Source organism: Alexandromys fortis, unplaced genomic scaffold (assembly GCF_014885135.2).
Source record: "Alexandromys fortis isolate MF-2015 unplaced genomic scaffold, M_Fortis_MF-2015_v1.1 scaffold_29, whole genome shotgun sequence".
NCBI classification, from domain to species: domain Eukaryota; kingdom Metazoa; phylum Chordata; class Mammalia; order Rodentia; family Cricetidae; genus Alexandromys; species Alexandromys fortis.
In genome coordinates, this window is record NW_026067891.1 from 12,168,874 (window position 1) to 12,192,263 (window position 23,390).

At 46.2% G+C, this 23,390-nt stretch overlaps 1 protein-coding gene across 1 annotated transcript in view; it reads right to left on the bottom strand.

The window, feature by feature from the left end:
• Emp2 (epithelial membrane protein 2) overlaps nt 1-21,638 on the bottom strand; it is a 43,465-nt gene extending 21,827 nt beyond the window's left edge. The window contains exon 1 of the mRNA XM_050135007.1: nt 21,509-21,638. The gene's annotated coding sequence lies outside the window, so the exon portion shown is untranslated. The remainder of the gene's footprint in view (nt 1-21,508) is intronic.
• Between the last annotated feature and the right edge of the window lie 1,752 nt (nt 21,639-23,390).

Sequence of the window (23,390 nt, forward strand, 5' to 3'; positions counted from 1 at the left end):
TTAATTGAAAAACCTGTCTAGGTGAAACAATGACCTTTTAAATCAGAAAAATTACAGACATTAGGACAATTTGCACAGGAGCAGCTAAATGCTCAACATATTGAAGAATCAACCAGTCCTTGGAATTCTCCTGTATTTGTCGGTAAAAAGAAACCTGGAAAATGGAGAGTGGCAACAAATCTAAGAGCTGTTAATAAGATGATTCAGCCAATGGGCTCTCTACAGTCTGGAATACCCTTGCCTTCTCTATCACATAGAGAACGGTCTAGTACAGTGATTGATTTAAAAGACTTCTTTTTTTTTTTTTACTATTCCTTTACAAGAACAGAATAGAGAAAAATTTGTCTTCACAGCTCCTACTTATAATAATTCCCAACCTGTTAAAAGAGATCAGTGGAAAATTCTCCTACAAGAGATGTTAAACAGCCCTATCTCATGTCGATATTTTATACAACAACCATTGGAAATAATTTTCAATCAGTTTCCTTAATCTATAATTTACCATCATATGAATAATATCTTATGGGCTGATTCAGATTGGGATACCTTAGAGAAAAATTTTGAAGTAAAGACAATTATTGCCATGTTAGGGATTACAAATTACTCCTCAATCAACACAAAAAGGAGATTCTTTTAATTACATAGGCTATGAGATAGGGTTACAAAAATTTCAACCATAGAAAGCACAAATCCAAAGAGCTCAATTATGAACTCTTAACAATTTTAAAAAATCCTGGGAGATATTAACTGGCTACATCCCGCAACTGAATTGGCAACTCAAGAACTAAGCAATTTATTTCAAACCTTACAAGCTGATGAGGACTTAAATAGTCCAAGAAAATTATCAGCTGAGGTTGAGAGAGACTTGGCTCTGGTAGAAAAGAAATTACAGAATATACATGTGGATCATCTGGATCCAGAAACTGGACTGTATTCTGGTTATTTCACCTTCTACACAATCTCCTACTGAAATTCTAATGCAGAGAGAAGATAATATTTTAGAATGAATAATTTTACCACATAAACAAAGTAAAAAAATTAAGGCTTATGTAGAAAATGTTTCTGAATTGATCCTGAAAGGAAAATTAAGACTTTGTCAATTAGCAGGAATAGACTCAGCAGAAATTATAGTATCTTTTACTAATGCCAAATTTCCTCATTATAGAGAGAAAACGAACATTGGCAAAGACCTTGCAGTAATTTTGGGGGGGAGAGATTGGCAACGAATATCCCCAAAACAAGTGACTGCAGTTTATAAAGAGAACTAAGTGGATCCTTCCTCACATTGTTCACAGAATGCCAATGGAGCCCTGACATTCTATATTGATGCAAACAAATCAGGAAAGGAAGGTTATAAGTCAGGAAACTTAAATAAAGTGGCTCAAAGCCGTTATTATTCAGTTCAAAAGTCAGATTTATATGCTGTTCTCATTGTGTTATTGGATTTTGCAGAACCTCTCACTATAGTTACTGACTCTCAATATGCAGAAAGAGATGTTTTATATATTGAAACTCCTGAATTTATTCCAAATGATTCAGAATTAAATTTGTTATTTATTCAATTACAAGGAATAACCAGAAATAGAAATCATCCATGTATATAGCACATATCAGATACCATATGGGTCTGCCAGGCCCTCTAGCACAAGGTAATGATAAAATTGATCAGCTATTTGTAGGAAATATGCTGTAAGCCTCAGAATTTCAAAAGAAATAGGAAGAGTTTGAAGAAATATTTTTTCATCACCTGGCAACAAGCCAAGGAAATGTCCTACTTATTTTTTGTATAACCAAGCTCTACCACCTGCAGGAAGCAACCCAAAGGGTACTCAAAGAAATGAAATTTGGCAAATGGGTGTACTTCATTTTGCAGAGTTTGGAAAATTATATTATATCCACCACACTATAGATACATATTTAGGATTTCAATGGGCAACTGCTTTGCATTCTGACAAGGCTGATTCTGTAATTACACATTTATTAGAAGTTACAGCCATCATGGGAATATCTGTACAAATTAAGACTGACAATGCTCCAGCATATAAAGCACATAACAGATATACAACACAATCCTACAGAGCAAGCAGTTATAGAAAGATTTAATTGCACTTTAAAAGATATGCTTAATAAAAAATAAACAATAAAAGGGGTAATAAAGACCCCCAGAGATAGATTGCATAATGCTCTATTAACTTTAAATTTTTAGATGTTAATGAAAAAGAATAGCAGCTTTGGAGAGACATTGGATAATAAAAAAAAAACCTGCTGAGTTCAATCAGCCTGTATACTTCAAAGATGTGTTGACCTCAGAATGGAACCCAGGATATGTGTTATGTTGGGGAAGAGGTTTTGATTTTGTTTCCAGAGGAGAAGAAAAGCTATGGATATCATCAAAATGGATAAAGATTAGATTTGAACAGAAGAGACCTCTTAATTAGAAAAGGTGATAGTTCATCAAACAGCATGGCTATTAAATCTAAACTAACTTAAAAGACTAACAAATATCTTTCATTTAATCAGATATAACCTGCCAAAAAGGAAACTCTTTAGCGTTAGGGTTAGGGCAGCATTTTGTTTTTGTCTTTCCAGGATAATGAAGGCAGTCAGCTAAAGAATCTGAAGATGACTGGACAAATGAGACACTTGAAGAAAAAGGATGAACCATTCAGAGAAAATGTCTCGAGAAAAGCGTAAATTGGCCCAATGGTGTAGCACATTTCCAATAGGATAAAATTTCATAAATCTTCCCAAATGTTTGTTTCTGATGTTCTTTACAAATATATGTAGACATATAGAAGGCAAATGGTCTTTTTGTAGTCCCAGTTCAATTAAAAATAAAAGTTAGCTTTGGAGTTGGAGTGTGGTTCTCTCCTCTAAACCTAATCATGCTTTTTAAAGGAAAATCAAAAATCCCTGCCTCATGTCAGAAGAGTTATCTGGTATGGTACAGAAGAAAACCAAAATTAATGGACTCTATATATCATGATCTCATATCTTTGGTTTTATTTTGACTCATTAAAACTTTTCTTAAGGTATAAATATTATCTCAAAATTTACAATAATAATATGCATATATATTTAAACTTTCTGTTGTGGTATTACGGGTCACATGAGTACTAATCCTAGAAAAAGTTTAATCTAGCTTCCTGTACATGATTTCAGGCTTGAGTAACAGGTAACTAGGAATTAAGTTTGTGTACTTCAGATGTACTTAGCAAATTGTGGTCCTTCAACTTCTCTGAGATCTGCTCCATATGACATTTAAAATGTTTTAATTTTCTACAGTGAACCTTGACCATTCACAGCAACCTTTGAAGTCTCCAAAAGGATGATGGGCCCCCACAACAATTCCACCTGGATTGTGGTAAAGTCACTAAGATGACAAATACCACCCAAAGATCAGCTTTGGGCTACAGACTGCTCAGGATAATCTCAAGGTGGCTAGCTGAGATGGTCCAGCCTCACAGACTACTCCAGCCAGGACTTCAGGTAAGTCCTATCCTTTCCCATTCCACAGAGACTGGCAACAAATGATACAGCTAGCTCTTCCAGGACTTGACCATTATCTCAATTTTCTCAGGATTCCCTAGAAATGCCATCACCTCCTTAGACAACAGGAAGCAAACTAGAAAGCACATGGCCACATTTCCAAGAGGTGGAATGGGTGGTTTTTGGTTATTCAGTGGGCTATGGAAATATGTCATCATTTAGGGGGTTGGCTACAAGTTTGTTATTGGTAATGGTCAGTAAAAAAAGATGAACAAAGGAATCTTGTTCTAAAAAGAAAAATTGGGATATAAAAATGACAGGATAAAAGGGTAGATTATTGAATCAACTTTTAAACCAAAAAAGCAACTACTAGTCTTAAATATTTTAAATATTGGTATGGATTTTTGTATATCGATACAAATTTAAGGTTATTCTTGTTAGAACATATTGTTCATATGTTTCTACTCTTGTTTAAGGTATTGTACCTCTGCAGCTCATTTAACAAGGTAATATAAATTTCTAGTCCTTGAAAGTTATTATTACAAACTATTTAGGATAATAAAGAAATGCATGTTAGTAGTTAGTCACCTTTTACAATCAAATTTGTAGTCATGTTAGGTTTGCTTTAAGGTCAAATAGAGATATATTTTAGATAGACAGATGGTTTTTAAACACTTCAGAGATCTACAAAAGGTGGCATTTAAGATTTTTTAATTACATAAAGCTTTTCATTACAATGAGACACATCTGCTCTTGGCAGCATCAATCTACTTCAGATAAGATAATGGGTATTGAAGAAACGTCATATGGAGTTTTCTTTCTTTATGGCAAAAGTTAGTCACTGGGCAAAAAACTGCCCTTGCCTCAACTGCTGACAGTATGCTGTCCAAACTGGACAAGCAGGGCACAAAAGAAAATGACTTGTTTTGCCAAGATAAGGTAGGACAGTCCTTCAAAATCCCTGCTTCACAGAGAAGCTTGACAGACATCCTAGGCCTGCAGGTTGAAGAGGAATGTTCCAGAGCAACCTTGGGTGATTGCCCAGCAGCCAGCTGTTTCTGTCGTTTTTATAGTCCTGGAAGCTGTTTGCTCTGCACTTCCTGCTACTTAAGTAATATTTTATTCTTCTTGGGTCTCTGACGGAGATTGAAGACTAGATAATTATAGTTTTCCTTGTTACCAATTTCAAGAAACTCACAAAAGAGGTATAATGTGCATAAAGTTGTAATAATTGTTTATCTAAGAAAATGTTTGAAGTCTAAAAGAATAGTTCTGGGTTGGCAATACAAGTTAGGATTGAAAGTAAATTAGGCACAAAACTTTGGACTCACCAAGAGAGGATAGATAATAGAGTATTTTCTCTGAATTTGCCAAATACAAATGGACTGGACATTGTGAATCTAATTCTTACCTGATAATTGTTCTTTTTGTATATAGTTTTTCTATGTTAGAGTTAACACTTTCTGTTTTAATTTAGACAAAAAGGGAGAAATGTTGTGTGATATTTTTACTGCATCCTGATGCTCCCAAGACTGACAATAATGTTTGTTTTGAATCAGAGGGCAAAGTTAGCTACTAGTTAACCAAATTTAATCATAGAGGTTTTGGAGGACTGAGGACAGATGAGAAACAGGAAGTAGTAGGGCAGAGCTTATAGAAATGAGAGAGTTTTTTAATTGATAAAGAATAATTAGATAAATGCATTGCATTTCAGAAAGCTGGAAGTGTGCTGGGGCTGCAGCCTGGCTGCTGGAATGCTTCTGAGCATGTACAGAGCCCTGGGTTTAACTCCAGCACTGCAACTGGGGGACACCTCTGCAACCTCCGCACTCCCAAAATGACAGTAGGATGATGAAATGACTCTGCCCCCATGAAAAAGTAGCACTACTGATTTAATTAAAATGGCTCTCACAAGCCCATGCTGTGAATGCTTGGTCCTGAGCTAGGGACATTGTTTGGGTGAACTGTGGGGTGTTCATTCGTTCATTTGTTTATTTGTTTAGGACAACTTTTGGAAGTCAGTTCCCTCTTTCCATTGTATGGGACCTGGGGATCGAATCAGGTCACCAGGCTTGGTGGTAAGCAGCTTCACCAACTGTGTCCTCCTACTGCCCCGAGCTGTGGGAGCGTTAGAAGGTGGGCCTGCCTAGAAGTAGGTAACAAAGGGTGGGCCTTCAAAGGTGAGAGCCTGGCCCCTGGTTCCTTTGATTAATACTGAGAAGCCCTGCTACACACTCCTACTGCTATGCCCTCCCCACTGCCACAGGTTGAAATCACTCTGACATCATGGGCCAGACCTTTCTCCCCTTAGGTTGTTGTAGCTCTTTCATTTCCCAGTTTCCCAGACCTGAATAATCACACAGAAACTACATTAATTACAACACTGCTTGGCTTATTAGCTCAGGCTTCTTATTAACTAACTCTTACATCTTTTTTAAAAAAATATTTATTTATTATGTGTACAGTATTCCTTCCATGTGTGCCTGCAAGCCAGAAGGGGGCGCCAGATCTCATTATAGATGGCTGTGAGCCACCATGTGGTTGCTGGGAATTGAACTCAGGACCTCTGGAAGAACAGTCAGTGCTCTTAACCACTCCAGCCCCCTAACTCTTACATCTTAAATTAACCCATTTCTATTAATCTGCGTATCAGCACAAGGCTGTGGCTTACTGGTAAGAGTTCGGTATCTGTCTCCTTTGGCAGCTACATGGTGTCTCCCTGACTCTGCCTATTCTCTCTATATATCTCTGTTCAGATTTCCCTCCTGGCTTTATTCTGCCCTGCCATAGGCCGAAGTTGCTTCTTTATTAACCAATTGTAATAAAACATATTCATAGAATGCAGAGAGAAATCCCACATCATATTGTTTCTGTTGGGAATGCAAAAGTAGTGAGACATGTGGGATCTTTCCCACCACTGAACCCTGCTGACTGTCACCTGCTTATAGCAACCAAGGGTGACAGAAAGCTGCCCCAGTTCTGACTGACAGCTTTGACAAGTGCATATGTCGCTAGCCCTTTCCTTCTGTCCTGAGATCACACGAACAAGACCAGACTGGCCAGTTCACAGACAGGCTATTCTAGAAAAGACTACCCAGTCTCTATTTGAATACATAGACGCAGAAACTGCCCCTCCCCAGAGCTGCCCAACTGAACACAACCCAAAGGGCCCACCTGGGGAATCATAAGCTGAAGCCATGTTCTGTTGAAGGTGTCACATCCCAGAAGGTTTGTATATAGCAAGAGTTGACTGATACACCCGAGACAACACTGCTTCATTATAGTCTGAGTTCCTCAAGGAAAAAAACACTTCTCATCTCCCTCCTCAGCAAATACTTGCTGAGCCTGCGTGGAGGTCCTAACAGGGAGCATGCTCTAGCACATTCTAGAAGGTTCTAGCAAGGAGCTACTCTAAACCCTTGAGTGAAGGCCAGCCTGGACGAGTGGCATGGGCTGTGAGGGAGGAAGGGGTCCAGCAATCCAGGATGACCGGTGTTGTAGCCAGATGACATCACACACAATACTTGTCGAATGCTGGCGAGTCTGCGCAGAACAGCTAATTACTGTTATTCCACCAGTGACTGCTTCCTGCCCAAGACAATGACAGAGCTCACTCCTGGCTGTGATCATCCAAGGGGCTCCCTGTAATTAACAGTGCTCAGTAAATTCACCAGGCAGCCCAAGAGAGGGTGCTTATATCACACAGTGTGCGGAGGGAGCTGACTAAGAATAGACTACGAGGGGTGAGGAAGGTGTCAAATCCAGGGAGCTGCCATTCTGTTTACCCATGAACAATAGTCATTTCTTTCTAGAGCATTTTGAATTAGTGACTTGGAAGAAATCCCGGGTGACATCCATTTAATGGCCACTTCCTCTTTCGTAACAAGACAAGAGCTGTGTCACTTGTGTAGAGGATTTTTCAAGCAACTCATCCAGGAAAACAAGGATCCATCTGATTAACTAGGAAGTTAATAGAGGACGGATCCAGAAAGCAGACTAGGAGTGGGAAGTAGCTCTGGCAAAAGGAGGTACGAACACGGGCTGGGTTGAGGATGTGGCTCAGGAGGCAGAATCCTTGCCTAACATGCACAAGCCCTGGGTTTGATCCTCAACAACACATACCACTGGGCACAGTGTTACATGCCTCTGAACCCCATACTTGGAAAGGGGAGGTAGGGAGGCAGGAGGATCAAGAATTCAAGTTCATCCTTGGCTATAAGCAAGTTCAATGCTAGCCTGGGTTACCGGAGACCTGTCTTAAAAAAAAAAAAAAAAAAAAAGCCAAAGGCTGCAACCAGGTACACTTGATTGATCTAGCTGCATAACTGCTGTGTCTTGCTTTCCCCATTCAAAATAGTAAGGATGACATGGGTATATTCACCTCGTGGGACTGGGAGTAACAAATAAAAGGGCCTTTACTAGAGCCTGGTACAGTGCAGAGACTATGGGCTTGTGATCATCACTAGTCAAGGAGTGGACCCTTGCGAGCAAAGGTGCCCAGAACGAGGCCATGCCTGGGGTAAAGTCCCACAAGGCCAAATTGCCTTGCTCTATTTCCGGTCCCCATTAACCACTGACTGCCACCCTCTGTGCTGGACCTCACATCCTGTGACCATCAGATGAATCCTTGTGAGACACACAAGCTTACAAAGCACTAGCACAGCTGCACAGCTAAGACGGCCTCCAGACAGCACCTGAAACCTCTAGCAGAGATGAGCCGCTATCACCCTAACTAGTGCATCTGACAAATGCCTTGGTTTGAAAAATGACCTTTTCTTCTGTGACTAGAGAAAGCTCAGTAACCACTTCCATAGGAGAGAATTTCCTCCAGGGCAACCTAAGTCTGTGTTCCCTGGGTCGTGGCTCCCGTTCCCCTTGACCTAGAGCTGTGTTTTGCATAACCTCCTCAGAATCCCCCTTTTGCACTCCACTCCCAACGTTCTCCCCACCTGGCCACCACCATTCTTGCAGGGCAGGTACCAGTAGACGTAAACCTCTGAGCTGTCTCTAGGAGGAAGGAAATGGGAAGCTGCTGGATATAAAGGGTGTTTAGGAATTACCCCAGCTGGGATCCCTGTTGTCCCAGTGCTGCCAAATGAGCAGTCATTGGCTCACGATTAAACCTGCAGCCTTAGAAGTGTCAGCTCACTGGAGAGTCAGCCTCTGCCCCAAAAGTCACATGGAAGCCACCTTATGGGCATCTGATCCCATGCCCTTACTGGTTAATGGCTCCAGGTGCAAGGCCAGCGGTTCTCTATCTTAGCTCAAAGCCAAGATTCTGTCTTGAAAGGGTCAAAGGGGAATTGGAAAAAAAAATTGCTTTATTTAATGCTAAGTATATGGTGCCATTGAAGTGGTGTTGGGGAGGGGGCGACAAATGGCTCAGTGGGTAAAGACACTTGCCTCATGCCTGACCATTCTACTTCAATCCTCAGAACCCACACAGGGAAGGAAGAAAACTGACTCTTCCAAGCTGTTCTCTGACCTTCACACATGTACCTTGGTCGACATGCACCCATCCACACACATAAAAACAAGTAAATGTAATCAAAACAAATTAAGTAGTCCGTGGGATTCAGTTTCTGATGGTATTTTGCAGTACTGAGGACTGACGAGCTAATGCAGGCCAGGCAAGCACTCTGCCACTGAGCTACACCCTCAACCCCCTCTCCCCATCACCCCGCCCTTTAAAACAATTCTCAGATAGGGTCTTGTGAAGCTACTCAAGCTAGTCTGGAGCCAAACCAGTGCTTCTCTTGCTTCAGACTCCATAGTGCAGAATTCCAGACCTGAGCTACCAGGTCTGCTGAGAACACGTTACAGGTCAGTCAGGCTGCTGTCCCTGGGACAGTCCCTGGGACGACACCCATCACATTGGAATCCACGGGCTCTGGAGCAAACAGATGGCCTTTCCTGATATGTGCGGGTCTTATCCAATCAGCTGAAGGCCTGAGTAGCCCAAAAGGCTGACCTTCTCCAAGAAAGCAGGAAATTAGCCAGAAAGAGCCCTCGAAATCAGCCAGCAAAGAACTCGCGAAATAGGCCAGCAGATGTGCAGACTCCTTCCTGGGTTTCCCGTCTGCTGCCTCACCCTGCAGACTTAAGCATCAAGAGCCAGCCTTAAATAAAATCTCCACCTCTCTCTTTCCATATGTACATACAGTATACATACAGTAAAGCCTCCCTTACCCATAATCCCACTTCTACTTGCAACAACTCCATCTAGAAACCATAGCCTGAAAATATTAAGTGGGAAATTCGAGATATAATTCATGTTTTTTTAAACTCAGGCTTCCCTCTGAGAGGCTTGTTGAAATCTCAAGCCCTGTGTCCAATCGCCAGTCATGCCTAGCATTTGGAGAGTTACTACAGCAGAACTTCTGTGAGTTCAAGGCTAGTCGAAGCTATGGAGTAAGACCTTGTGCCCATACCCTCACCTTAATATCCCTAAACAGTAAACATCCATTGCTACTGTCTTATTCACCATGATTTGCTTCTTCTGGTCCTGCCTCTCGGGCCCAGGAGCTCCCTAAGGGTGATACTCACTCACTCATGTCTGTCTGGTCATTGATGAGTCATCCCCAGGGCTTCACACACAGCACATCGTCAGAAGCACTCTTCTTTCCACTCATGCCTCCCATAAGGTGCTCCCACAAGGTGCTCCCATGAGGGAGCCTCATGGTAAAGGAAGATACTGCCCTAAGAAGCCCACATGCTGAGACCTGCCATGGGGTGTATTCAAACACCCTTAACCAGTGCTTGCAGATGGCAGCCCAGGAGCACAGTAGAGGTAGGGGGAACACGTGGGGCCCCAGACAGATGTGGCGCACATCAAGGCCAGTCCACAAACGAGCTGTGAGGTTAGAGCAGCAGTGAAGATTCCGGGCCTCTGCTAGGATGGGGCCTTAGGGGTCTGAGTTCCTGTGAGGATAAAGATGAGGCATAGAAAGGGGGCTGGGCTCCCACTGGAGCACCACAGGCTGGACCCACAGCAAGCAAGGACCTTTGTTCATCATCATTTTATTTTATTTCAAGACAGAATATTATTTTATTTTATTTCATTTTAAGGCAGCTGGCCTTAAACGCACAATCCTGCCTCAGCCTCCCAAATGATGAGATTATAGGCTCTCATCACCACAGTTGCTTCATAGGCCTTTTCTTTCTTTCTCTTTTTCTTGAGACAGTCTTATTATATAGCCTAGGCAGGTTTCAGCTCTCACATTTGTGGTAACCCTTCTGTTTCAGCCTCCCAGGTATCCTTACAGGTTACAGGTCTCAGCCATCATGCCTGGCTCGGGATTATTATTATTATTACTTATTATTATTATTATTAGTCCACCCTGATGCCTGCCAGGACTGTATGTGGGCTTCTCCTGTGTGTGGCATGAAAATCCAGAAAAAACAAAAGGCAAACAAAGAATGAAAACCCCAAAGATACTGTTGAAATTGGAATCTCCTGGGAGTCCAAAGATAAGAAATCACGTACGGTTCATAGATAAGAAAATGGAGAGGTGTTGGTGATGGAAACCCGAGATCAGGCTCGGAAGATCTGCAGTTACACAGTTATACCTTGAACCCTCACCTGTCCAACAGAAGCCATAGGAAAAGAAAAAGACTCAGAAGACAGCAAGGCCTGGACCCAACCAACATGTGATTAAGTAAGAGTTATAGAAAAGCCAGGCCCGTGCCAGAGAGATGGCAGAGCAGGTAGGGGCCCTGCCACCAAGCCTGAAGAACTGAGTTTGATCCTCAGGAGCTGCATGCTGAAGGAGAAAAATGACTCCCACAGGTCGTCCTCTGACCATACTCAAAAATTTTTATGTCATTAATTATCGTATATGTGTGCACACCACAGCACATGTGTGGAGGTCAGAGGACAACTCTGTGGAACCAGTTCTCCCCTTCCACTTTTATGTAGGATCCAGGGCTTGAACTCAGGTCACCAGTCTTGCTCAGCAAGCCTTCTTACCTGCTGGGCCATCTCACTGGCCCTTATGGGGTAATATTTCTAAGGCCCAGTTGCTCACATTGTGAACTGAGGTTGAGCTTGAATGTGCATACAAAAATAAACAGACTCCATTTCCACACACTCTATATAGAAAGAAATCTCACTTTCCAGGCAGTCTTGAGACTCAAGGAAGGAATGCTGCCTTCCGGGAGAGGAAATAGGTTTCTTTGTGCAATGCTGAGGGTGGAATTCCGGGCCTTGCCTTGCTAAGCAGGTCCTTGCCTGCATCCACCGCTCTCTTCTGTTGCTTTACTACAGCCCAGGCTGACCAGGAATTTTTTCTGTAGCCCAGACTGGCCTTCAACTTGCAATCCTCCTGGCCTCAGCCTCCTAAACAGCTGGAATTAGAGGTCGGTACCACCGGGCTCCACTTGGTTTATGCTTCTTGTACCAAGACCTACGGATAGGACGGTGCACACCATACCATTAATACTGTCAGGGAAGGCAAGCTCTTTATCCGGGCTTTCTTCACCTCCTTTTCCTTCCAGCCAGCTCTCCTCTGAGCAACCTGTGCAGATTGCATCTGCATGTCCGTGTGGCAGCCCCTGAGGGCAGCAGAGGCTGAGTGCCACAGGGCAGCCTGTGAGATTTTTTTTTTTTTTTTTTTTTTGGTGGTGGTGACTGACTCTTCAGTGAGAAGTGACAAGAACTGAGGAGGTATGGTGCACTTCCTGAAGACCCACCTTTGCCAACCCTGCAGGGGGCTCCAGAAGGTGAGAAGCACCTACTGTCTGTCTTCCCTGAGACCCAGGGCCTGGGCCTCGCTCCCATGTCTCCCAGCAAGTTGTGGAGGGTAGACCCGGGACAGGGTATGACCGCACAATTTCCCGGAGGCGGATGGCAGGGAAGTGGTGAGCCACAAGCAGTCCGTGCTTTCAGTAGCCGACCCTGCCTGTCACCTCTTAGTCTCTTAGATCTTCCAAGCTGTCCCCTGCCCCTCACGCTTCTCCCAGCTCAGACAGGAGTCTCTTTCGAGACTCCTCCCCAGGGGCCTGACCTGTGATAGCTACTGGGGATGCAACAGTGAACTCAGCAGGCAGGCACAAGGTCCCTTAGCCACTAGCCACTCCTAAACAATGCCACCGAAAGTGAGGGCCAAAGAACAGATCTGCCTTTACCCGGGGAGGAAGCATGCCATAAGGATGATGCCTCTGAAAGGAGAACACATCGTCAGAGAGAGGAAGGGGAGGAAAGCAAGCAACAGTAGAAGAATGGTTGAGGAGATCAAGATTTGCAGAAGGGGCCGACTGGACAAACACCGCAGCTCCCAGAGCCACTAGGGCAAATGAAGAGGGTGTTCAAGAGGTGGGAAAGAAGGAAGACTGAGGTGTTTTTGTTTGTTTTTAATTCATTGGGGGCAGGGTTCTTTTGGGAGGGGATGCTGCAGGGGTGAGGAGTGGATATGGAGAGACTAGAAGGTGAGTGGGATTGGGGTGCATGGTGTGAAATCCCCAAATAATCAACAAAAAAATATGTTATTTTAAAAAACAAACAAACAAGAAAAGAGTTGGAGCTTGGTGGTGGTGGCACATGCCTTTATTCCCAGCACTCGGAAGGCAGGATACAGGTGGAGCTCAGAGGTGGAGGCCAGCCTGCTCTACAGAGCGAGTCCCAGGACAGTCAGGGCTGTTTCACAGAGAAACCCTTTCTCAAAAACCAAAAACCCAAAACAAACAAAAAGAGTTGAAGAGCCTGCGGAGGCCTATAGGGTCTGGGGATGTGGCTCAGTGGTTGAGTGCTTGCCTCATTAGCATATCCCAGGTATGGCGGTACAGACCTAAGTCTAGCACTCCACAGGTGACAACCGGAAGATGACAAGTTCAAGGCCATCTTCAGCTACCTTAGAGTTTGAGGTCAGCCTGATGTACAGTTGAATTATTGCCATCACAGGCTAAGGGACACCTTAACGGTTGGAGTTTATGTATAATCTCAGCTCAGGAGGCTGAGGCAGGGGACTGACAGTTCAAAACCAGCCTGGGGACCTTAGGTCCAGTATCAACTGTTTAAAAAAGTAGAAAGAAGGCTGGGCATGAAGCTCAGTGACACAGTGCTTGTCTACCATTGAGGAGTGTTGGGTTCAATCCCAGCATCACCAAAAAGAGTCAGAGGAAGTAGGTAGGCCAGGTGGCCCGAGCAAAAGAGGGTCTGGGGCGGAATGATAACAGTTGATGAGTTCGGGGAGGGAAGCAGTCCTGTGCCCAGCCACACTTGGGGGACCTGAAAAACTACCTGTGAGTGACCCCACCCTCCTGAGAGGCTGATGTCATTCTCTCCAGGTGGGGACTGGGAACTGCATTTTATCATGACGCCTTGGGCGGTTCTGATGGGCAGCCAGCCAAGGATCTTGGCGCCAGATCAGGCAAAGCCTAAGATGCTTTTTTTTCTCTCTTTACTTTAGGAGCAATTGAAACCACTGAAGAGTCTTTGCATAGGGTGGGTGAGAACCACCTAGCTAGCTTGGCCTCTGATCCTTCTGCATGAACGTGAAAGATGGACTTGAGGGCCAGAGTGAGCGGCTGTGGGGACAATAGTCAAAGCGTTTGGATGGTTATCAGTGAGGAAGGCCATGGTGGTCTGGGCCAAGAGGGTGCCTACGGTGAAAAAAGGAGGGATGGTTTCAGAAATAGGGCCTGCAGGAAAAAGTGGAAGGCATGTCCTGGTGAGCTGAGATTGTTAGCAGGCTCATGGAGGGCTTGGACCTTGTTCTCAGCCGCCTCCCCTAGGTGCTTGGGATCCATGTCCATCTGGCTGGAGTCTGGGACACATTCTACAGTAATAAGAGGTTTTCCTATCAAAAGGGAATATCATCTAATAACATTAAATATATTCACAGACATACATGAAGGAGAGGCCGGGGGATGGCTCCATTGGTAAAGGGGTTGCCTTGCACAGGAGGACTTGAGCTCAATCCCCAGAATTCATGATTTTTTTCTTGCTTGTTTGTTTTAAAAAGCTTCGAATACTGGTGCATGCTTGTAATTCCAGTGTTGGGGAGGCAGAAACAGGTGGGTCCCTGGGGTTCTCTGGCCATTCAGCCCAGCCTACTTAGGAGGTCCCAATCCATTTAGAGACCCTGCCTCAAAACCAAGGTAGAAAAAAGAGAAGCAGCAATAGCGGAAGCTGTCTTCTGGCCTCGTGTGCACACGTGAACCCACACACATTCACATACAGAGCACGCTAAGGAGCAGGGGAAGAGAGAGCTCGAGTCATCGTGTCATAGAGGAGGGCCTTGGAGGATTCTGACCACCTATTCTAGAGGACTTCTGGACCAAAAGAACATTCTGGACCCAGACGACCAGGATTATTTAAAGGAGAAAGCATATGTTGAGTTTTGGCAAGAACAGAAGGGGGTCGGTGTGTCTAATGGCGCCCAGGAGCTCCGAAAGCGAATCCTAACTTGCAAGCTGTGAGACTGGAGCACGTTCCTTAACAGACTCACTCATCTCTGAGAGCAGAGATAATAACAGTTTCTACTTTTAAATGAGTGCAGGGAGGAACTGCACGTGGCCAGCAAACTGCTCTGAAGGCAGCGATGGTGATTACTGTCATTACTACTGATAACACTCTAAGTAGGGGCCATTTTCTCCCGCCCTAAGTAATGTCAAGCTAATGCATGGTGTGAGACTCAGGTCTTCACCTATTTGCTTGAGTTCTTCGCCAAGCCCTGGATACCCAGGCCTGATGCTATCACCTGCTTGGATGACCGCCCATGACCACACTAGTTGGTCTTTCTTCTCCAAACCAGCGCTAGCATTCACCCACAGCACCCAGATCAGAATTTATTTCACTCATTGACATCCACAAAGATGCCCGCGGGGCTGGATGACACCTCAGCTCACCATCTTGTTCTTGGATGACTGTGACTATCTGTGGTCCTTCTGATGCCTCATAGCCATGAACACCCTGGGAAGCTCCCATCCTCACACCTGCAAAACCCCACTGCTCCCCCAGTGCAGGGAAGACCCACTCATTGTTGCTGCAGTTCAGACACAGAGGCAAGTCATGCGTTCGCTCCCTGTTAGAGATGCGACAGGCTACACCTGTTCCTTGTCCTCCCCTTTCATCAGTGGAAATCATATTCATCTATCTGGTGCGTCCCTCTGGCCATTGTTCCTGAAATGAATACAATTCATATAGGGACAGAGCATGTAATGAGACTTTTTGTTTATTTTTATATAAATAATACATGCTTTGATATATAGCTTTTGTTATTGTTCTTCATGTGTATTTGTGTGTGTGGTGAAGTGGGCATATGCACACCACAGCATCCATGGGTAGGTCAAAAGTCAACTCAGGTTGGTCCTCTCCTCCCACCGTGAATTCTGAGGACACAGTTCAGGACGGTAGGCTTTCATAGCAAGCGCTCCTACCCAATCAGCCATTTTACTGTCCTCACTTACACTTCTTGATAATCTGCGTGTGTGCTCACATGTGCACAAGTGCAAATGGCTCGTGTATGTCTGAAGGGCAGAAGACCTCAAGTGCATTTTACTCCTTGCTTCCTCCCTCCCTCCCTCCCTTCTTCCCTCCCTCCCTTCTTCCCTCTCTTTGTGCTTCCCTCCCTCCTTCCCAACTAGCCTGGACTCATCAGGACTACCAGCAAGCCCCAAGGGTCCAGTATTCTGTCTGCCCAGTACTAGGATTGCAAGAACACTCAGTTTTGTTTTATTTTTGTTTGTTTGTTTTTTAACGTGAGTCTTGAGGGTCAAATTCAAGTCTGTTTTTGTTTTATATTTTTTTCTGACCAAGCTATCACTACATCCCAATAACTAAAAGAAGATTCAATGATACAGGCCAGAGGCAGCTCACCTTTCCCCATTCCATCTTGACAGCGTGAACCTGTTCTTCTTAATGCTATATAAAGCCTCCTGCAGAATGACCGAAAGACAGTCACCTTCCCCAGAAGCGTGGCTACTGGAGAACACTAAAGGGTCTTCTAAGCCCACGTCCAGCCTCCTTGCCCACCATACTCCAAGTTTCTCTGAAATGGAATCCAGCAGCCCTGCAGGATGTACACTTGGACTCAGCACCCCTGACGAGAGGGAACCCCCTCCAGGCTGCTCCTAGCAGACAGTTGCTTAACAATATTGGCTAAGACTGAAGCACGCAAGCCCATCTCCCTCAGCCTCAAGTCACATCAAGCAAACCCCAAACACTTTAAGCTCCTTCCTTGGACATCTACCATCACTTCCTCTGACCCTCAGGACAACCAGTGAAGGTCATGGGATCCTCACTGGAGATGAGGAGAGGGTCGGGCACCAAGTCGGTGGTTCCTATCTGACGCCGGGTGTGGGACTCTGCTGAAGGGGAGAGTGTGTGGTAGCTCGTGGGTGTGTGGGGGTTGGTTCTCTCATCAAAAGTGTCTCCAAAAATATAAATAAGCAGCATAAAAATTTGTGAAAAAAAAAGTGTGAAATGGGGCTGGTGAGCTGGCTCCCTATGGGGCAGAAACACTTGTGGTACAAGTCTGCTTTACCTGAATGCGATCCCCAGGGCCTATGGTTGAGAGACCCAACTCCCAAAAGATTTCCTCTATCACAGGTACATGATGACATGTATATGCCTTCACATACACACACACACACATATACACACACACGTAATAATAATAATAAATTAGTTGTTTAAAGTATGAAATGATCAAAATACATTGCAAGCATGTACTAAATTCTCAGAAAATTAATACAAATGTTATATTAAATATGTGTGAAATGCGTCCACTTCAGTCCCCACTAGAAAACACCGTCCTAAAAGGCAGTCACCCTGCCGCTGAAATTTTTGCCAAGTTTGAGATCACCTGTGCTTATTGATTACTCTAACTAAAAAAAAAGTATTTCAGGGTTTAAAAAACATTAGCTATAAAAATTTGACCCCACACAGCAGCATCGGTGAAATTATAGGTTCATATGATGTTTGCAAGTTTTTCCAAATGCCAATCAAGGAAAATAGATAATTAATCTTTCTTCTATTTACGTCATGCCATAGACTTTTAATTTTAGAATCAGCTTGGGCTAACATAAATGCATAACACTTGGAGGAAAATTCATTAACTCAGATTAATGGGATCATATCACACTGTATTTTTTTAACTCAGTGAAATGTTTAAAAATCCTTTTATTTTCAAGAAAGACAAGGTCAGACGATTTGTGAAAGCTTATCAGAAAGGAAAATTGAGGACCAGCAAGGTGGCTCAGTGAGTAAAGGCACTCACGAGCAAGCCACACTTGACGACCTGAGTCCAATCCCCAGGAGCCACAGGTAGAAGAGAACCTCTGACCTTCACATATGTACGCCATTGTATGTGTACACGCCAACACATACAAAATAAACACAGTAACATTTTTTAAAGGGAAGAAAAATGTTACCTGGGGGACTCCGCTATGGGGGAAACCATCTCAGACTATGAACAGTTTGCCGTGTGCCTGCATCCTGCGCCGTAACAGGCGTCCAGCATCCCTGATTTCCGAGGGCAGTATTCACACCAAACATCACACTGGTGGCTCCTCACTCAGCTCTGAACCCTAAATCCTAGGAGCCTTCTAAAAACTGCTGCAGTCAAGACTGGCAAGAATGGAGCAGCCAAGGTGGGTGGTGGCGGCGCACGCCTTTAATCCCAGCACTCGGGAGGTAGAGGCAGGCGGATCTCCAAGCTTGAGGCCAGCTTGGTCTACAGAACAAGTTCCAGAACAGCTCGGGATACAGAGAAACCCTGTCTCAGAAAAATAAATAGAAAAGAATGGTGCCGTCTTCTCTTCCCTCTAGAGCCCTCAGCCCCCATGGAACAGAAGCCTGGTTGCCCAAGGAGGGTGACCGTCTGGGAGCTCCATTCAGTATCTGACAGGTACTTACTTATTAAGGAATGGAGCCAATAGTACCTCAGCTGGGAAGAGGAAGGACCATCTACTTGGTTTTTTTCCAGCCTCCCTCCTCCCTACATCCTGCTCCAAGATGAGCCAGCTTCTCTAGAGCCTGGCAGCTGCATCTGAAAGATCCCAGATGCTCTAAGGAAAGTGACCCACTCCTTGAGAGTGTTTGGCCTAACATTCTTCTGCCAGAGTACTAGACACACGACATATGTTACAAGACTCCCTCAACCATGCAGCTGGAGTCCCACTGACCACTTCCTGGGATCTAGGTCTGCCACCAACTGGCTGTGCAACTTTGGACAACTCATACCACCTCTCTCAGTTTGTGCTGAGCTCTTGAAAAAGGAGTTTGCTAGACTCTTTAGGTTCCGAAATTCTCCAGTTTTTACCCACGCCAGCGAAAGCAGAGAGACTCGCCCTTTGCCGCATCTGTCCCCAGGTTGGCTAGCCTGGAGGAGTTCAAGGGACAGAGTATTCAGAGGCCTGTGTTGTCATCACCATCTGTCACAGCCACCAGCCTCACTGGGGGTGTCGGGTTACAAGCGATCACTGGCTGGGTGGCAGCCCTGACTCTGATATTTTTAGAGTCCTCCTGGGCCTGGCCCTAACAAGAGTCAGATGTGTTCAATCCCTGACTGCCAAAGGCCCGTCTACATCCTACCTAACTCATGCTCCTGGGGCAGCACCTGCAGGGAGCAAGGCAGCACCTCATCAGTGATGGAGTGAGGAGGGGGTACCTCTTCTTCCCACCCTCTCACAGGTACCCCGCCCCTTTCCAGACACAGACTCCTGTTCTTTCTAGTACACAGGAGCAAACATTCCTGCACAGCCTCTCTCTGCCGACCTTTGAGAGGTTTGCTCCCCAGTCCCAGAACGGGGACCCAAACCCACCTTTGGGTCTCGATGCCCAGGTCCATTTGAGTCACCCCTGGCTTAAGCACCTGCCCCACTTCAGCCTTTGAAACTTGCGTCAGAGACCCCACCTGATGACAGACATGGCACCAGCCACATATTTCAACAAGTACATATCAATTAGCTGTCCCCCAGGAGGTGGCTGCACTCCACGCTCCGGTCAGCCTCAATTTCAAGCCTGCAAAGGTTTTTATATAGTTCTGTCTTGACAGACTTTCTTCCCTGTATGTAGTGTCCCTTGGAGTTAGCTCATGGTGACAAAGAACTGCCTTCCGTTGCTCCTCAGGGATGAGCAGGGAGGCTCCGGGAAGAGGAGAGGGAACCAGGGGCAGCAGAGTGTCAGTTTGTTCCTGCGCATAAGCAAAACACTGGCAAACGGGCCCTCCCTGCACTTAAGATAAGACAAAGGGAGAGAAAGAAATCTAGATGCCATTACCTGTAAGGAGGGTGTGTGCGCGTGCGCACATGTGTGTCTGGGGGCTGCTAAATAGATATGCTGTGTATTTACAATTAAATCCTCCCTTGGGGCAGTGTCGGCTTGAGAGGGGGCCTCCCCTGTAGGTGGGGCAGCACCACCCAAGCTAACGTCTTCTTAGAACTGTTTTGCCCAGCCTTGCCCTCCTCTCTCCCTCCCTCCTGGCTCCTTCTCCAGCTTCCCACACAGACACCCTTGCCCAGATTGCAGGCCAGCCTCAGCTTCTGCATTTGAGGGACAGAGAAGGCTCTGGGCTGTGTGTGACGGGCTCTTTCTGCCTCCCAGCCTGCCTCCTCAGTTCCTGTGGGGGTGGTGGTGGTAAGGATCCAAAATCCCTTGGAGGAAAAACAGGTTCGGCACCTTCTGGCCACCCCCTGTGCCTCCCTAGGCTGTGGGCTGGGCATCTATCTGCCCACGTACTTTGGAGGGGACCCACACCTCTTAAAGGTTCTCTCCCCATTTTCTGCAGCCCACTGAGGTATCTCCTGGTGGGAATGGAGGAGGACACAGAGAGACAAGAAGAAGTTCTGGCCCCACAATCTTGAATTCCTAACTCTACCAGGTCTCTGGGCCAGGTTTCTCCACCTTCAACAGGAGGGTACTCTGTGCTGGGGACAGGAAAAGGCTCTCTGGGAGGAGGAGGCACGTGGAGCCCATGGCACACCCCCGTGGTTTTTCCACATCCTCTTCCCTTGGATCTCCCCTGTAACCTGCACCTCTACCCTTATTTGAAAGAGACATTTCAGGGAGAGGTGGGCAGGTTTTGGGGACTTCTGTCTTTGATTCAGAAGGACCAAGCAGAGGTGGCTAGAGGTGTCTCTCATACCTTTTATTGTGATAAAATACACCTAGTTTTTATGATTTAAACCATTTGTAATTGTACAAGCCGATGGCCCGAAATGAACCAGCAATGTTGAGCAACCTATCTACACTCGAAACAGCCCATCGTTGTCAACCAAAACTGTACCTGTTAAATATTACCAAGTCCCACCCATTCCTATCCCCTGGCAACTACTGCTTCCCACCACTTTGTCTTTGAAGTTGCGGATTCAAGATGCCTCCTAAGAGTGTGGTTGTCCTAAATTGAGGCTAGAAGCTTCAGTCCTTCTCCAAGCCCGACATGTACATTCTGTGGGGAATAAGTGGGGGGGGGGGGGCATGCCTCCTTCCCTTTAAAGCACTCAGATCTGCCACAGTAGGTAAGAGTAAGCTGGGGCCTCGTCCTTGGCATTTCCCCCCACGCTGGGACACCGTTAAGAACCCAAGGAAGCTGCCCCTCGCCGCCGTGGGGCGCCACGGAACCCAGGTCCGGAGGAGCAAGCGGCCCACGGGGACCCATGGACCTCGCCTGGTCGCCGCAGATCCTGCCTGATTAGCCCTGCTTGGGGCTCAGATGCTGAGTACCACAGGCGAGAAGTGAGCTGGCTAATCTGGACTTTCAGAGCATTGGGCCAGAGGTGGCGGCCGGGGGCGGGGGGCTCCCTGACTCTTCCCCAAACTTTTCCCGCCCGTTTGGGCGCAAAAGGCGACGGATGCCACCCAGGGGTGGCACGGTGGCCTTGGGGACCAGAAAAGGGAGGCCTGCGCTCCAGGGGTCTGGAGAAAGAGCAGCGGGGCTGCCGCACAGACCGCACCCCGGCCCCTCCCTGTCACCCACGAGTCCCCGGGCCTGTCCCGGTGCCTGAAGAGGACGGACCGCGCCACTGTCATCCCGGAACCCCGACATCACTGCTGTCCCCTGGCGCGCCCCCAACTCACCGGACACGGGCGTCTGGACGCAGGGGCAGGCTGTGCGCGGGGTGAGGCGCCGGCTGTTTTGAAGCTCGGGCTGGGATGGCTCGGCCTCCTCCGCCCTCCGGGCCGACGAGCCTCCTCCCCGCCGCCCTCCCCGGAGCCCGCCTCCTGCCGTGATGTCAGGAGCCGCAGATCCAGGGGGCGGGACCCGGGCAGGCCGCCGGGGACCCCCCAGCTCCTGCCCGCTGGCCGCCCTGCGACACTTGCAAAGTTCAAGGGAGCTGAAGTCTCCCGCTGGAGACATCGCTCCCCTCCTCGTCTGTTTCCCGCCTTCTCCTGACTTAACAGGGACCCCAGATTCCCGCTTTCTTCCCAGCACCCTTCTCTTTCTCTTACTAACTAAGTGAGCTAGTTGTTAACATCTCCTGCCTCAGTTTCGTCTGATGAAAACGGAAGACATGGTGGGATCTTGTTCTGAGGCCTAAAAGCAATACTTACAGTGTCTGCCTCCTGGAGAGGCTGGGTAGCTGTAACTGAAAAATTAAGAGTTCCTCTCCTGAGGTAAGACCACCATCAGGACCAGTCTTAAGATTCTGCCAAGTTAGGCTGGAGAGATGGCTCAGGGAGATTAAGAGCACTGGCTGCTCTTCCAGAGGACCTAGGTTCAATTCCCAGTCACAAATGTCCCAGAGGTTCTGGCACCTTCACACAGACACACATGCAGACGAACCAATGCACACAAAATAAATAAATCATTAAAAAATATTACTCACGCCTATAAATCCCAGCTACTGAGAAGTCTGATGGAGAGGGTCCAAATTAAAGGCCCAGAATGAATTAAAGGCAACCCTTGATACTTAGTAAGACCCTGACTCAAAAATGAAAAATGTCAGATTCCATGGTTTCCCGCTTGCCTGACGTGTGGATTCCACCCCAATAGCCCCTCCTCCAATTCCTCCCTGCAATCTCCCCAAACTGATACACATACACACCCTCACACAAATCACTCCCAAAGTCCTTCCAACTCCTGGGGAAATGACCTCAAGACACCAAGCCCACCCTTTCCTTTGCCTCGCTTTTCTCATCTGAAAACAGCAGCGGGACAGACAGTCCAGAAGAAGGCTCTTAGGGGGCCCTGGAGGAGGCCAGGGCCTGAGAGCCGTCCTATGTGTTGAAGGGAATGTTTTAAAATTGAACACACTAAGACCCAGGGCCCAGCATATCACAGCATCGTTTTAGACTTCTAATTCCACAGGTCTGTGTTTCTTGTACAAACCAAAAATAAAAGGCACCTGCTTGTACCTCTAACTACCAACAGGAACTTACGCACAGTTGTGTGGTCTCAATTGGACACTGTATTCTTTCTCTCTTTTTCTTTTTCAGCACATTTTAAAGCTCTCTCTCTCTCTCTCTCTCTCTCTCTCTCTCTCTCTCTCTCTCTGTGTGTGTGTGTGTGTGTGTGTGTGTGTGTGTGTGTGTGTGTGTGTTTATACATGTGGAGTAAGAGAACGAACGACCTTGTAGGGTTGATTTTCTCCTTCTCCTTTATGTAGCTCCTAGGGCTCTTCAGGCTCGGTGGCAAGTGCCTGCCTCTACCTGCTGAGCCGTTTTCCTTGTTCACTTGTTTCTCCCTGTTTACAACATTTTTATTCTCTTTACTTATTTATTTATTCACTTGTGTGTGTGGATAGCACACATGGAAATTGGAAAGAACCGCACAGGTCCTGGGTGTGGAATTCGGGTCCTCACACTTAGTGGCAAGCGTCCTTAGCCTGTCGCTGTGATAGACACCAGGACCAAAGACAACTTAGAGAAGAAAGGGTTGACTTCAGCCGACACTTCAGGGACACAGAAGTTCAGCGAGGGAACCTGGGGGCAGGAACTGAGCAGAGACCATGGAGAAACC